Source organism: Macrobrachium rosenbergii, chromosome 56 (genome assembly GCF_040412425.1).
Source record: "Macrobrachium rosenbergii isolate ZJJX-2024 chromosome 56, ASM4041242v1, whole genome shotgun sequence".
NCBI classification, from domain to species: domain Eukaryota; kingdom Metazoa; phylum Arthropoda; class Malacostraca; order Decapoda; family Palaemonidae; genus Macrobrachium; species Macrobrachium rosenbergii.
The window spans coordinates 58,697,971-58,712,143 of NC_089796.1; the positions used below are offsets into that span (position 1 = coordinate 58,697,971).

The window sequence follows — 14,173 nt, forward strand, 5'->3', positions numbered from 1 at the left end:
GCTTCAGCCTTGTATTTTAGAGAACTCAGTGAACCTCTCTCTCTTGGGGTTAACCTGAAGGTACTTTTACGGATCGTCGTCTTATCACCTTTGCAAATCCGGTGGTTTCTCAGGCATCGGTCTAAGTTGCTTCTCAGGTGTTTGTGAGGCGTCAACGCTCAATTATTTCATTCTTCATGGGTTTTCCTAACTGTAATGTATCCTCAAAGATTCTTGCGATGCTCGATGTCGGCATTTACCTGCGCCAGCATTCAGTGTATCACCACCAATAGTTTCCTAATTGTAATGTATCCTGTAGTTCTTGCAGATTTAAAACATCTAACGATTACCTGTGCCAGCGTTCCCTGTATCAGCACCCGATAGCTTCAAAACCTTTTCCATTCTCCAGGATAGTTGGTAACCACCTTCTTCTGTTACCTTCAGTTTGGTACCTTGTAACCATCCTCTTCAATACTCCTTTGAGTTCCCCAGTCTGGTTGGGACCTTCTCCATCTGTCCAACGTCGGCGTTGGGCACCAGTGGTTACTCCAGTGTGGCTTCTTCCTTCTTCCCTCTTGGCTTTTCTTTCTCAACTTTCCGGCAGGTTTTGATCAAATCCTCCGTCTAGGGATCCATGTTGGTTCAGGGTTGTTCTGGGTCTTCAGTTCCGGATTCCCACTCATGCGGTTTGATACATGCGAATGAAAGCAGCAAAGAAACACAGACTTGATTTTTCTCTTCTTCTTTAACCAAAAAATAATATATATATCTAATTCCCCACAATAATATATATATATAATGGATACAGACACACAACAATCCTTTGGTGACAGGTATCTCCCTACAGGGCTTGACTTCAACTAACTGCCCATACTCCCCACTCTCCAAGAGAACATCTTAAATAATCATTGACAATCGAAACAACCTTCATACTATGCAAACTCAATTAGTCATAACTGCAGTCATTTACCTCTTCCGTCCTAGCCCAGTCCAGAAATACCTTTATACACAAACTGACCAATTAAAACCAAACAGTAATTAACAGGTTCAAACAAAATTATACACTCCCCTGAATTACATTCCATAATATGAACTCTAGCTTTTCTAACTCTTGGAACGTCTTGGAATCGCGTTGCACTCAACAATTAGTGCACGTAACCTGAATCTTTGTCCCTCATCTTCATGAACAGGAAGCTGTCAGAAGTCCATCCTCAGCATTAGTAGTTTCACTCCAATATCAATCCTTATGAAGAACACGAACAGAAGATCTCTAACATGGTGGAACTCCATTGACTTCAACAGCTTGTTTTGACAAAACCTGTAACCTTACCCTCTTTCAAATGCATATTGCAAGCATGTTGGATGGTTTTACCTCATCACCCAAGTGTTTGTAGGGGCCACTCACTGCCACTTTGTTGGTGTGCATGGATCCTCCTCAAGATCCTCACAGGCCAACACGAATACAGCATACTGACAGAGTCAGTCGTGAGTCGCAGTCATCACGAGGCATCAAATTATACAGATATACAGCCTCTGCAATGCCACAGCCTTTCCTTGCAGCAATGACTTTAACAGTTCGATGGCATCTCTCTCAGCTATACCATTTCCTGATGGAACATAAAGACATCTAAAATTAAGATGCACGCACCACTTTTTGCAAAGTCAGCAAATAGTTTGCTACGAAAAGCAGTGTCATTGTCTGTTAACAGTTCCTCCGCGCCTCGTCTCATCAGAACACTGTCTCAGAGTTGTCCGATGATGCTTGACTGGTCTGAAAACGGAGCGACGCCAGATGGGCAAATCGAGATGCTCCACAATCAATGAGAGTAAGAATACGCCATCCATCATAGTGAGTAATATCCATACCAACTCTCTGCCACACACCATCCACTTCCAGACTACCCTTCTGCCACTTCACTGGGGCTGGGTCTATTGACTGGCATGCCTCACAGCATTTGACAACAGCCTGTACTTTCTTGAAGCGCCTGGTAACTCCTGGATGGACTTTTGTCTGTACAAAATAGAGAGTTCTTCTGACACCCCGTGTGACCTGATGATGGATCTCCAAATTCCATCACTAATGGCAGGGACAACAGGAAGCACACACAAGTTTTGCATCTTGGTGACATAACCAAGGTCCCTCAGCCAGCGCTGAGGTACACGTGTCAAACTGTCAGCTTTATTCTTGGCAGAAGACACAAGTGTAATAGACAGCTGGAACCACACACTCTTCTATCAATGACAAGACTATTCCTAGTCTTCTTCTGATGAGCATTTCACTTTGCAGCCTTAGTCTGAGGTCTGCTTTTTCCTAAGAGTCCATCTGAAATCCATCTATGCACAGTAGATGAGTCAGTCATTAATTCCACCTTTGTATCTTCCAAGCCAGTGCAAGATTCAACCTTTAATGACTGCCTCTAGCTCAGCCATATTGATGTGGCAAGAGTCGTCTTTCCAGCCAGCTGGCATCTTCCACAATGGAACCATTTACTTCACTGCAACACCAAGTGCAAGAGAAATCCAGTATCCACCCAGATCTTGAATTTGTCACCGGTGACATTCCACGGTCCTCTCAGGGTCATCCTTGAACCTTCTCCAGAAGTTCCCTAAACACATTTTGATGTGATCATCATTAATGACGTCGTCCCATCCTTCAGTGACTTTATTGACTCTTCTCTTGATGACAAGGCTTACTCGCCACTCGCAGAAACCATCCAAAACAGGTAATGGCCTCAACAGTCTACCACAGTAAGAGAACACTGCTTCTCCAGAGTCAATTGTCTTGCATCGCCCAGGTCATTGTCCCTCTTTCAAAAAGACTCTCCTGCTCCCCCAAACTCTCAGGCCCAATGCCGAGCCCTTCCACAGCAAGTCTTTGGTGTGGCTTACTTACTAGCCCAAAATTTCTGAGATGCTCCTCTACACTGCCCCTTAATAATATCTTCATTCACCAAGATGTCATCAATATGCTGATGTTCCTTCTCTTACAATTGGGTCCTGAAGAAGAACACAGTTTAAAACAGACTTCATTACCATTGAGCAATATTCAAGCCAAACCCGAGTCGAGTCAGGCAATACCTCTGGCCTTTGAAATATACAGTCTGGTATGGCCACAGAGACTCATGGATTCTTATCTGCAGGTAAGCTTTAGCCAAGTCCACTACAGATACATTCACTCCTTGCCCGCGCCACTGCACGTAGTTTGTCTGAACACACATCCGAACTGCTGAAATGGATCAATGGACGTCCATTCAGTTCTCTAGAAGTCCAGTACAGGCCGCACCTTCTTTTTATTTTTGCTGCACAACAGCCATGAGGGGAATAAGCCCCTTTAGCCGGTCCATATTTATTCTCATCATAAAAGCAGCCAACCATCACTCACCCATCTTTGTAGCTCTGACTCATACAGGTCCTTTGCCTCCTGAGGTACAGAATATGCCTTTACTCCATTCTCCAGGATGCCAGGCTCTTGCCTTCAGACCATTTCCATGTAGCTGTCCAACATTTAATCAAAGGATCATAAATTGCACTAAAATCACGCTCATCCACCCCCACCATCACATCAGCAGCTGCAGAAAAAAAGAGAGTCTTCCATTCCAAATCGTACACCACCCTGGGTATCGACAGTGACTCCTCAGAGCCCTCTACACCATCCATGCCGAGAAGAAATTTAAAACCGAGTGGCATTAGAGTAGTTACACACACAGAAATGCTGGCAGTTTGCTCCATTACTGAGCTGCAAGTGCACGTCCGCCCATTCCTTCACACACCCATTCTTGCCCACTCACAGTTACCATGCTAACTGAGACCACTTGTTCCATGCCTTACAGCATGAAACATGAGCGATGCTTTGAGAACACCCAGTGTCTACTAACACGCAACAGGGAAGACCCTCTACACTCAAAACAGCACTTGGCAGCACCTTACTCAGTGGGTTTGGGGAGAGGAGGCTGGCGCTGATAAAAGTCTCCTTGCTCGTTTCCCGACAAGCTGACGCAATGTGCCCCATTCCACCACAATCGATAACACTTTACCCTTCTCCGAAATCGACCATTTACTACGGTTACGAGCAAGAAAGTCCCTGGCAAAGTGATTTGGTCCAAGGCATACATGACATTTCTGAACTGTTGTTTCTACTGGCACAGAACCCAAGCTTCCTGTGGCGCCAAAACATGTTTCCACTGAAACAGAGGAGAAGGTCATCCTTTAGAACCGCTCTTGCCAAGAGCCAAAAATCTGTTCCAGATCGAAGGCCTCCAAAAGACCCGGCTCTCAACAGCTGACGAACTCTCTCTGAAGTCCAGCTACAAAAGCACATGCAAGAGCTTTTCAGAAATTCCCTCCAAACAGGGATCCGAGTCGACGTAGCTCAGCTAAGTGACATCCGGTGCCTCCACTGTGCAACTTCCTACTGACAAACTGTTCATAGGCTACATAGGTATCAACAGCAAACGAGCCAATGCTTCTTTCACCTTGTCAACCTCCTTCCTATCTGCTGTGGATAACTGTTAAGTACACTGCAAAGGCACCACCTGTAAGCCGCAGAGGAATCACACTGGCCACGTCATCAACTTTTCGAAGCTTGCAAACCAACTCCAACTTCTCCAGCCACTCCATAACAGATTGTGCGTTTCTGCCATCATACTCAGGATCATCAGTTTCAAGTCTAAGTTACTCTCCATACTGCCTAGATAGCTTGAAGCAGCAAAGAAACACAGACTTGGTTTTTTCTTCTTCTTTACTTAAAAATAATATATATATAATGGATACAGACACACAACAATCCCTTTGGTGGAGAGGTAATAATCTTCTACAGGGCTTGACTTCAACTAACTGCCCATACTCCCACTCTCCAAGAGAACATCTTAAATAATCATTGACAATCGACAAATAAGTAATATACAAACTCAATTAGTCATAACTAGTCATTTACACCTCTTCCAATAACCCACAACAACAGAAATACCTTTATACACAAACTGCCCAATTAAACCCAAACAGTAATTAACAGTTTCAAACAATAATTATACAGCGGATTTGAGTGGTTCGGGTGTTGCAGCCTCTTCTCTCTCAGGAGTGGGCGTGGTCTGCCCAGGTGTTGCGTCATCCCTGTTGGGTGGTGCGGGGTTTGCTCAACCTATAATTTGGTGCCTCCAGTATGTTCGCGATTGATACGTCAGGTGTCCTTCTCACGCACCCAGGTGTAGCAAGTTCCGGGTTTTCGAGTTCGGCGTTTGCTAGGGATCAGCCTGCCTCTTTCCTGTTCCGTCTCGGTCGGACCAGTCCGACAATCCTCCGGCTTGTTCGGACCAGTCCGACAATCCTCCGGCTCGGTCGAACCACTCTGACAATCCTCCGGCTCGGTCATACCAGTCCGACAAGGATTGTTCATTTGAAGAAGAGGATCCAGTACCGGATATTAGTTCTCCTTCAGCCAATGAGAATGAGTATAAGCGGATGGCAGACTTCCTCACTTATCCTCAATCCAAGGTTCCGGAGGAGCCTCCACTACCGAAGCAACGATGTTTGAGTTGCTATATGCGACAGAACCGGTAGTTGCTCAAACAAGATGATTCTCCCTCTGGTCTGGTACTGCCTGACACCTCATCACTTCGGTGTCAATAGGCTGGCATACCAGGTTAACATGTCGCCTGACTGTACAACGTTCTTTGGCAGAGAGGAGGGGCTTCTTTTGAAGCTTCCACCTCACTATCCGGACATTCGGAGAGGGATCTGTTGAGGGCGCCTTTTGCGCTCTGCAACAGTCTTTTAGGGAGGAGGATATCTCCTCCATGGTCTATTTCGTGTAGCCGTCGTCAGCAGTAGCGTCACAGCAAGCTATGATTAGTGTGGCTGCTCTGGGTTCAAGGGATGCGGCCAGTATAACGAACTTGTTGCTTCTAACTCATGTCTCCAGTGTCGGCAATTATGCATCGTTGAAGGTACAAATGTGGAAGTAGAGGGTTCTTGTCTAACATGGAACAGCTGGTAGCCACTTGAAGAAGCCTCTTAGGGAGAATGTTTCTCTCTCTCTCTCTCTCTCTCTCTCTCTCTCTCTCTCTCTCTCTCTCATTCCAGGGTCTTGTGTCTCCGCATACTTTCTCTTCAGGTATGTCTCAGGAATCGCTGAGACTTCCACATCGAAATGCAGGTATAATCTGGAACGATTCTTCCTTAATCGGATGGTCTGTGATTGTCAGAAGAAGCGCATCTGACATCCGGAAGGTCTGTAGTCTCCCCTCTTCCTGACGTTCATCTGTACTCAGATGCCCATATCAAGGTTGGGAGCAACCTGAGGGAACCAGGCTTCGGGCCTCTGGAGGGATCGGGGAACGAGAGAGTCATAACCTTCGGGAACCTCAGGGCTGTAAAGGAAGCCCTCAGGTGTTTCTCAGTCCTAGTGCGCAACACAGTAGTGGGTCTGTTTTACAACATTGTAACTGCCGTGTCGTATCTGAGAACTCTGGGGGAACAAGATCATTAGAACTTAGAGGTATATACTTTCCGCCATTTGGTCTCATTCATCAGGCACTCAGGAATTGCGGTAGTGTCAAGACGTCTATGACTCTAGCTCCTTGCTGGCTCTAACGCCTTCGGTTCCGGAATTCCTAATGCTCCTTACGGAAGTTCCGATGTTCCTCCTCATGCGGAAGATCTTTTAGACAACCGCTTTTTCACCATTATCATCCAAACTCTTGCGTGATGAACCTAGTTGCGGGCCACTGCCGAGTGAACAGCTAGACAGTCCAGACACTCTAAAGATATGTCTAGACAGTGTTTCTTTTAGCTTGAGAAGTCAACCCGTAAGCTTTACCAGGTCAACTTGACATGGGGAAGTCTGTGTCGTAAGGAAGGTCATTCCATCTTTAGGCCTGCCATAACCGAAATAGCTGGTTTTCTTTTATTCCTTCAGAAAGTCAAGATTCTTCAATTTTCGGCTATTGCTGGCTACCGCTCAGCACTTGCAGTACATTTTTCTATCTTCCCGAAAATTTCCAGTAGTAAGATCTTCTTTGACTTGTTACGCCTTGGGCTCCTCGTGAGATTTGTCAGAAGTTCTAATGTTAAGATAATTGGTTAGGTGTTTTATTTCTTTCTTTGGCTTTAGCTGCAAAAAGAAAACAAAAAAAAAAATGGGCGAGCTTCCAAGTTTCCAGCAAATGATAGTATTTCTCTTCTTCTGGAAGTTGTGGCGAGGCTAAAACTCTTTTATTTCGTTTTAAAAGTTCTTTATCTGCAAGTGTTCGGTTCTGGCATCAGCGGGGATGTCTTATGTCCGATCATTCGAATATTTACCAAAGGTTGATAAACTCCGTCCACTTCTGTGTACACTTTTTTCTCACCGCTGAATCCTTCCCGTCATGGTCAGGATGCGATTAGTTATTTGGAGAAAGGGTTCCTGGTTCCTGATTCATAAGCGCTCACTACACGAACACAGTTGCGGGAACACAGTTGCAGGCACACTTCACGATTCTCGTGTGGTGCGAGGTTTATGCCCTTGAAAGCAATTTAATTTGATGTGACATTATATTTAGTATTTAACAGTTTTTTCATTACTGCACAGTATTCGGAGTATGTCCACTTCATCTTCCTTTCTAAGGAACGGTTCAGAGTCTTCTATTCTGGAGGTAGTTTACTTGCGAGTCCGTCTTTGTTTTCTTCCTTTACTTAAATTTCACCCACCACAAACAGTGGTGAATTCTCCTATCTTGGGTGCTTCACAGTTAGCGGAGGTGGTATTCTCTTACAGTGACTAAGACTCGAAGGTTATTCATTAGTCCACGCTAACGCGAAGTCTCATTATCTAGGTTCGCTCATTTAGCTGAGGTAGTATTCACGTCTACTGAGTGATTATTAGGTTAACCAGATAGAGAAATTCCTTTCTAGGGTTTAGAATCTTAAGCAACAGTGATAGTATAATCACATGAACTTTAGTACATCGTAAGTATCCTAGTCTTGATAGTTTCTCGAGAGTCCAAAGAGGGTCTCTTGTAGGCTAGCCTAGGCTGTTTTTTGGGCGCTGGGATACTTCTTTGCTTGTCAGCCTTTGCCGCAACCTGCAGGGCGGAGGGTCATCGGCTCGGCACACTGCCTCATTCCTCAAAACCTCTGAAACGCCGAAGCCCTATTTACAAAAAATGACTCCCGTATGCCGGCGGGCTTTAGGGAGCTAAGAAATGTCTGAAAAGCGGAAAAAAGTTTTTTTGAAAAAAATCACAGCACGCTTAGTTTTTAAAATTAAGAGTTCATTTTTGGCCCTTTTTTCTCATTGCCTGAAGTTTAGTATAACTGCAACCATCAGAAATGAAAAAAAAATCATTATTATATATAAATATTGGAATATATGACAGCGAAAAAAAACTCATATATAATTGTATACAAATCACGCTGTAAAGCAAAACGGTTAAAGCTAATGAGTTAATTTGTTTTAGTTGTATTGTACACTAAAATTGCGATGATTTTGGTATATAACAGATTGTAAAACGATTAGAGCAACACAGAGAAAATATTATCACAAAATGATGCATGAATTTGTAAAAACTGCGGATGTAAAAAGAGTTTTTCAAAATTCACCATAAATCGAAATATTGTGCTAGAGACTTTCCAATTGTTTCAAAATGAAGGAAATTGATTGAATATTACTAGACTATAAGTTTTTTTTAGCTTACAATTGCATTTTTTTAACCATTTCGATCGAGTTAAAGTTGACCGAAGGTTGATTTTTTCTATTTATCGTTATTTATATGAAAATATTTCAAAATGGTAAAAGCTAAAAGCATGATTTATTTTTGTTGAATTCTACATGTAATTGCACACATTTTGATGTATAACAATTTATGTAACGAATAATATGAAATGGCGAAAAAATTATGACAAGGTGACTCAAGAAATGCTAGATTTTTAGCGGAGTTTGAGTATAAACTGAATGGAAGGAAAAAAGTTTTTTAAAAATTCACCATAAATTGGAAATATTGTGCCAGAGTCTTTCCGTTTGTTGCAAAATGAAGGTAAAGGATTGATTGTTACTAGAATGTAAGAATTTTGGCTTACGATTGCGTTTTTTCGAGCATTTCGATCGAGTTAAAGTTGACCAAAGGTTGGTTTTTTTATTTATCGTTATTTATATGAAAATATTTCAAAAATGGTAAAAGCTAAAGCATGATTTATTTTGTGTAGTATTCTACATGAAATTGCGCACATTTTGATGTATATATACTCTATGTAACGAATAATATAAAACGGCGAAAAAATTACGACAATGTGACTCAAGAAATGCTAGGATTTTTGTTGGAGCGAAGGAAAAGTTTTTTTTCAAAAATTCACCATAAATCAAATATTGTGCTGGAGACTTTCTGTTTGTTGCAGAATAAAGGTAAATGATTGATTGTTACTAGAATGTAAGAATTTTGGCTTACGATTGCGTTTTTCGAGCATTTGGTCGAGTCAAAATTGACCCCGAATGTTAAAATTTTGTCAGTTATCGTGATTTAAAAATGAAAATACTTAAAACTGTTAAAAGCTAAAAGAACTATTTATTTTTTGTTGTATTCTACATGAAATTGCACACATTTTGATGTATAACACTTTATGTAACGAATAATATAAAACGTCGAAAAAATTACGACAAGGTGACTCAAGAAATGCCAGGATTTTCAGCGAAGGAAAAAGTTTTTTTCAAAAATTTACGGATGCCCCTCAGGACACAACGATGCTTCCTAGGGGTCATAAAAGGCACGGATGTGGTCTTTGGTCGGATTCAGTCACACGTGGGCGAACAACACGGCGCTGAGAAGCTGGGTCACTTTGGCTGCTGGGTCCTTCTCCAGCATCCCAGTTTCGGCTATAAAAATCGTCTCACACGCTCACTACCGACAGGCAGTGATTTGACTTTTGGTCCTGACGGCTTTGAGACATCTCTGCAAACGTCCTGTTGCAGCACAATTTATGCAAACACTCGCCAAAGTTCTGCAAAACACGGATGCGTCAAAAAATCGCCTTTTCAGCGGTCCAACGCTGATGCTGTCTTTAAATTCGAAAAAAGGGAAATTTGCGCATGCGACTTTCTGTTTGACGCTTAGAAACAAAACAACAGCTTGATCCGTGAACTCCCAGCATCCCTTAAAGGCGTGATTTGAAACCTTCCGCAAAACTAGGCCTATAATTATTTTTTCCGCGAATATTTAAAAAATGTTTTTAAAACCTGTCGACGTATGGTACGTCCACTTGACATCTAACTGAAATTTTCGTCGACGTATGGTACGTCCATTAGGAAACAGCCTTGAAGGGTTAATGGGTAGGCTCTGAGTAGTCACTTCCCCGAGATGCATCGTTTCTCCTTTTTCAAAAAATGCTCTTGTCCGTGTGATTAGCCGCTAACCCTTCTATCGTCCGTGCGTTCAGAAGCTGAGGGTAAATTAGTGTGGAGATTCAAAGAGGCAGCCCTTGAAGTCGGATGTCAGTTTTCATGATTCAACCTGAAAAGAATTTCTCGTTGATCCCTTTTTCGACGACAAACTCGATCTTATAATTAAAGTAATGTTAAGGGTAAAGGAACTGATTAGGTAATGAATGTAGTCTGAGGAAATTTGAATCTTGGATTCTCTGTTAGTCAAGTTCATAGTGAGAATATTAAGTTTGACGTTAGTACTGGGAAGATAGGCAGATCCAGTGGACAGGTATGGTTTCTTCAACCTCTTCTTTGCAAAACATTCATCAAAGATCGAAATATTGTGCGAAGATCCTTTGTTGCAAACTCAAGATCTCCTCCATACATGAGAGGCTACAATAGCCACATGAGAGTTCTTCGTTTTCCATACATGAGAGTGCTTTGATTAGCCACATGGGAGGTTCACTCGTTGCCCCTCCATACATGAAAACTTTGATTAGCCAAATGGGAGGTTCATTTTTTGTTGTATTCTCCATACATGAGGGTGCTTTGATTAGCCACATGGGAGGTTATCAGTAACCATACATGAGAGTGCTTTGATTAGCCACATGGGAGGTTCATCATTCTCCACTAATCATGGGAGGCTGTGATTAGCCACATGGTAGGTTGGTTTTATTTTTTTTTTTGCTAATAGTATCCATGAGACTTTCCGTTTGAATACCACATGAGAGGTAGCTCGACTCAGACCCTCCATAAATGAGAGTTTTTGATTAGGTTCACATGGGAGGTTCAAGTTCTCCACTAATCATGGAGGCTGTGATTAGCCACATGGTAGGTTGGTTTTTATTTTGCTACTCTATCCATGAGGAGGTTTGAATACCACATGAGAGGTAGCTCGACTCAGACAGTACCTAGACATGAGACTGATGTCGGGGGTACTCTCTCTACAGACATTCTCACTTATAGTGGGATAACCAGGTGAGGATACATTCATTTATACAGAGTAGGCGAATATGAGTTACCTGCTTTATTGTTGGCAGGTAAAATTAGATTGATCCAAAACAGCACTAAATTTTGTTAATCTGGCACAATTCAGGTGTTCAGGAGTGTAGTGCAATATGAAATTTTCATAATAAAACTAAACTTGTAATATTACCTGAACACCTAAATTCAATCCTCCCCACTTCAATTTAAAACTAAAAAAAATGCAATTAGGGACTCGGCCTGAATTGTGCCGGGACTTTTTCAAAAGTTCACCATGTCAAGTAACTCATTTGACAAAATTTTCCTGTAAGTGTTGGTAACGTTGATAGTTAATTACCCACTTTACTGGGTAAAAGCTATGGGGATGTAGTTCGCCAGGTGGGTGACCAGGGCTAATTCAGGTGTTCAGGTAAGTATTACAACATTAGTTTTATTATGAAAACTTCATTTTTAGTGTGGAAGCATGAGTAAACATATTTATTGTGTGTGTGTTACAGTATGAGAATGTGTGCCTATGTGGTATTTTATTCTAATCCTTCGGGCCAGCCCTATGAGAGCTGAAAGTCAGCTCAGTGGTCTGGTTAAACTACTTTAATACTGCTACTACTTACCCTGTAGTTTGCAAGGCGATTTGGAGAGTGTGCGGCTAACCTCTCACTGACTACTTCACAATGAAGTTTAATCATCTCCAGCTGTATATCTCCCCAGTTCTGGACCTTCAAGCCTGGACAGAAGACGTTATGGTTCCTAAAGTGCACTTAATTGTTATTTTATACCTTCCTTATTTTTCTGCTGTTGAGGGGGTACTTAAGAGTTGAGGGCTTCCGGGAATACCACCATGATTTTAATTGCGTCTTGGTGGCCAAGGAAGCATTTGTTCCCAGTCCTTCAGGGAGTGTCAATAGAAGTTCCTAGAAATTACCTTCATGGACAAATTTGCTTTGTCAGGCAAGCTTAGGGAAGCATCACGGAAATACTGAAGTGCTTCGTTTAAGATAAGCATGGAAATTGTTGACAAGCTCCTCAGCTTTAAAGGCTTACAAGTCATCTAGGAACTCTTTCCTAATGGCAAAGGGAAAGCCCATTAATTTCTTTTCTTGATTGGTACAGTGGGAACTTTATAGATCATGGTGCAAGTCTGGGGTTATTTTCTGTTCTTTGTGCTAACATTAACAATATAATAAAGTTGCTGTGCTTCTTGAGAGATGCCAAAGGTTGGTCTGTTTCCTTCATCAAGGCTATAAATCCATGCTGACTTACGTATTTAGGCATTCTTGATTGTGTATTTCAAAAGAGATTGACTTAGGCAAAGCTATTCACTCATTTCAGCTGGAATGCCAAAGGTTCTGCTAATGCCGCTTTTATGGAATTAGATGTTGTCTTAGACACCTTAGAGGCCCTCCTTTCCAACCCTTGAGAGAGGCTTCTCTCAAGGCTCTTTCTTAGAAAACACTTTATCTGGTGGCCTTGGTTTCGACCGAAAGAGTAAGTGTATTACAAGTGATATCATCGTGAGTAGGGTTTCACATACTGGAGCAGAACTCTTTTTTGGGATCCTTTTGTGCTAAGAATGATGTCAAGGCTAAAGCTCTTCCAAGAGTTTTCTGTTTTCCCTAGCAAAAAACTCTAATGCTTAAGGCAAAAAAAGCTACTTTTTTGCCCTGTTAGGGTTCTAAGGATTTATACATACTATCTTAAACTATTAAAGGAACAATGTAGGAACCTATTTTGCTCTGTCAAGAATGCTGAGATTCCTACATCTAGAATGCCATGGCTTTCTGTAAGGTTTCATGGTCTTGTCCACCCTCAAGATCTCCCAGATTTCTATAGGTTTTGCATCAGTCTCCTTATGAGGACTTGGAACCTCCCGAGGCCTTTTCAAGGCATTCTCAGTCCAAGTCTTTAAACTAGCTTCCAACTTCTCTGCCAGAGAGGCTAGATGATTGTTTGCCCCAAGGTGATTCAATCCCAGTAGCCCTGAATTTAGGCCTGCAATGAGGTTTGTCGTCGTTGGCTACCTGGGGATTTTCAACGTTGCTGCTTACTGTTAAGTTTCTGTTCAGGAGCAAACATTTGAGGGAGAGCCAGGAGTGGAGGTGCATGATGAAATCAGTTTTCCTAAGGATCAAGTTTTGCTCCAAAGTTTAATTCTCTGTTTTAAGATTTGAAAGTCTTGCATCACAAGGTGTTGGGGGTTCTGCTGCAACAACCCTCAAGCCTCTTGTGCCTTCTACAGGAGATCCCCAGCTTCCTGTCTCGGACTCTGATGGGAAAGAACAGCAGTGTACTTCTGCTTTTCAGAAACTTATTAATTTCTGTGCTGTCAAGTTCCTGATTTTTTTGAGGCTCTAATAATCCAGGACTCCATGTTACTTCTTCTAAGTGCTTGTTGCCCTTTATTCAGTTGTTTATGATGTTAAGTAGTCTTGTGTGAGCCAAAGCAGATACTGGATCTGTCTCCCTGTCTCCCCGATTCCAACAAGGAGGCAGTCTTATTTGGGAAAGCATTTTTAGCCTCTACAGAGCTGGAATGGTTTGCCAAGTCAGCTTTGCGAGTACTGTAATAGGAATAATGTCATTTACCTTATTGGCAATTGCAGTTACTGATGAGGTTGCCAGGGACATTGTTTTGGCTTATCATCCAGATTAACAATTTGGGAATGACCTCTCAGACATTTTTGGATGTAGAGACAAGGCTGTATCGGATGCTCTTGGAATTTCTGTTCATGTGTAGCAATTCCATATTTTAGTGGTAGGAACAGCTTTGTTTTTTCCTAACTCGTTCAGTTTCTGAGACTCAGAAGGCTGATACAATTGCACAAT

The 14,173-nt window shown here is 42.2% G+C and overlaps 1 long non-coding RNA gene and 1 pseudogene across 1 annotated transcript in view; one reads left to right on the forward strand and one right to left on the reverse strand.

Moving 5' to 3' along the window:
• Positions 1-14,173, forward strand: part of LOC136836556 (uncharacterized) — a 109,095-nt gene that overhangs the window by 83,313 nt on the left and 11,609 nt on the right. The gene's annotated exons all lie outside the window — the stretch shown is intronic.
• On the reverse strand, positions 2,776-3,636 carry LOC136836610 (uncharacterized; annotated as a pseudogene).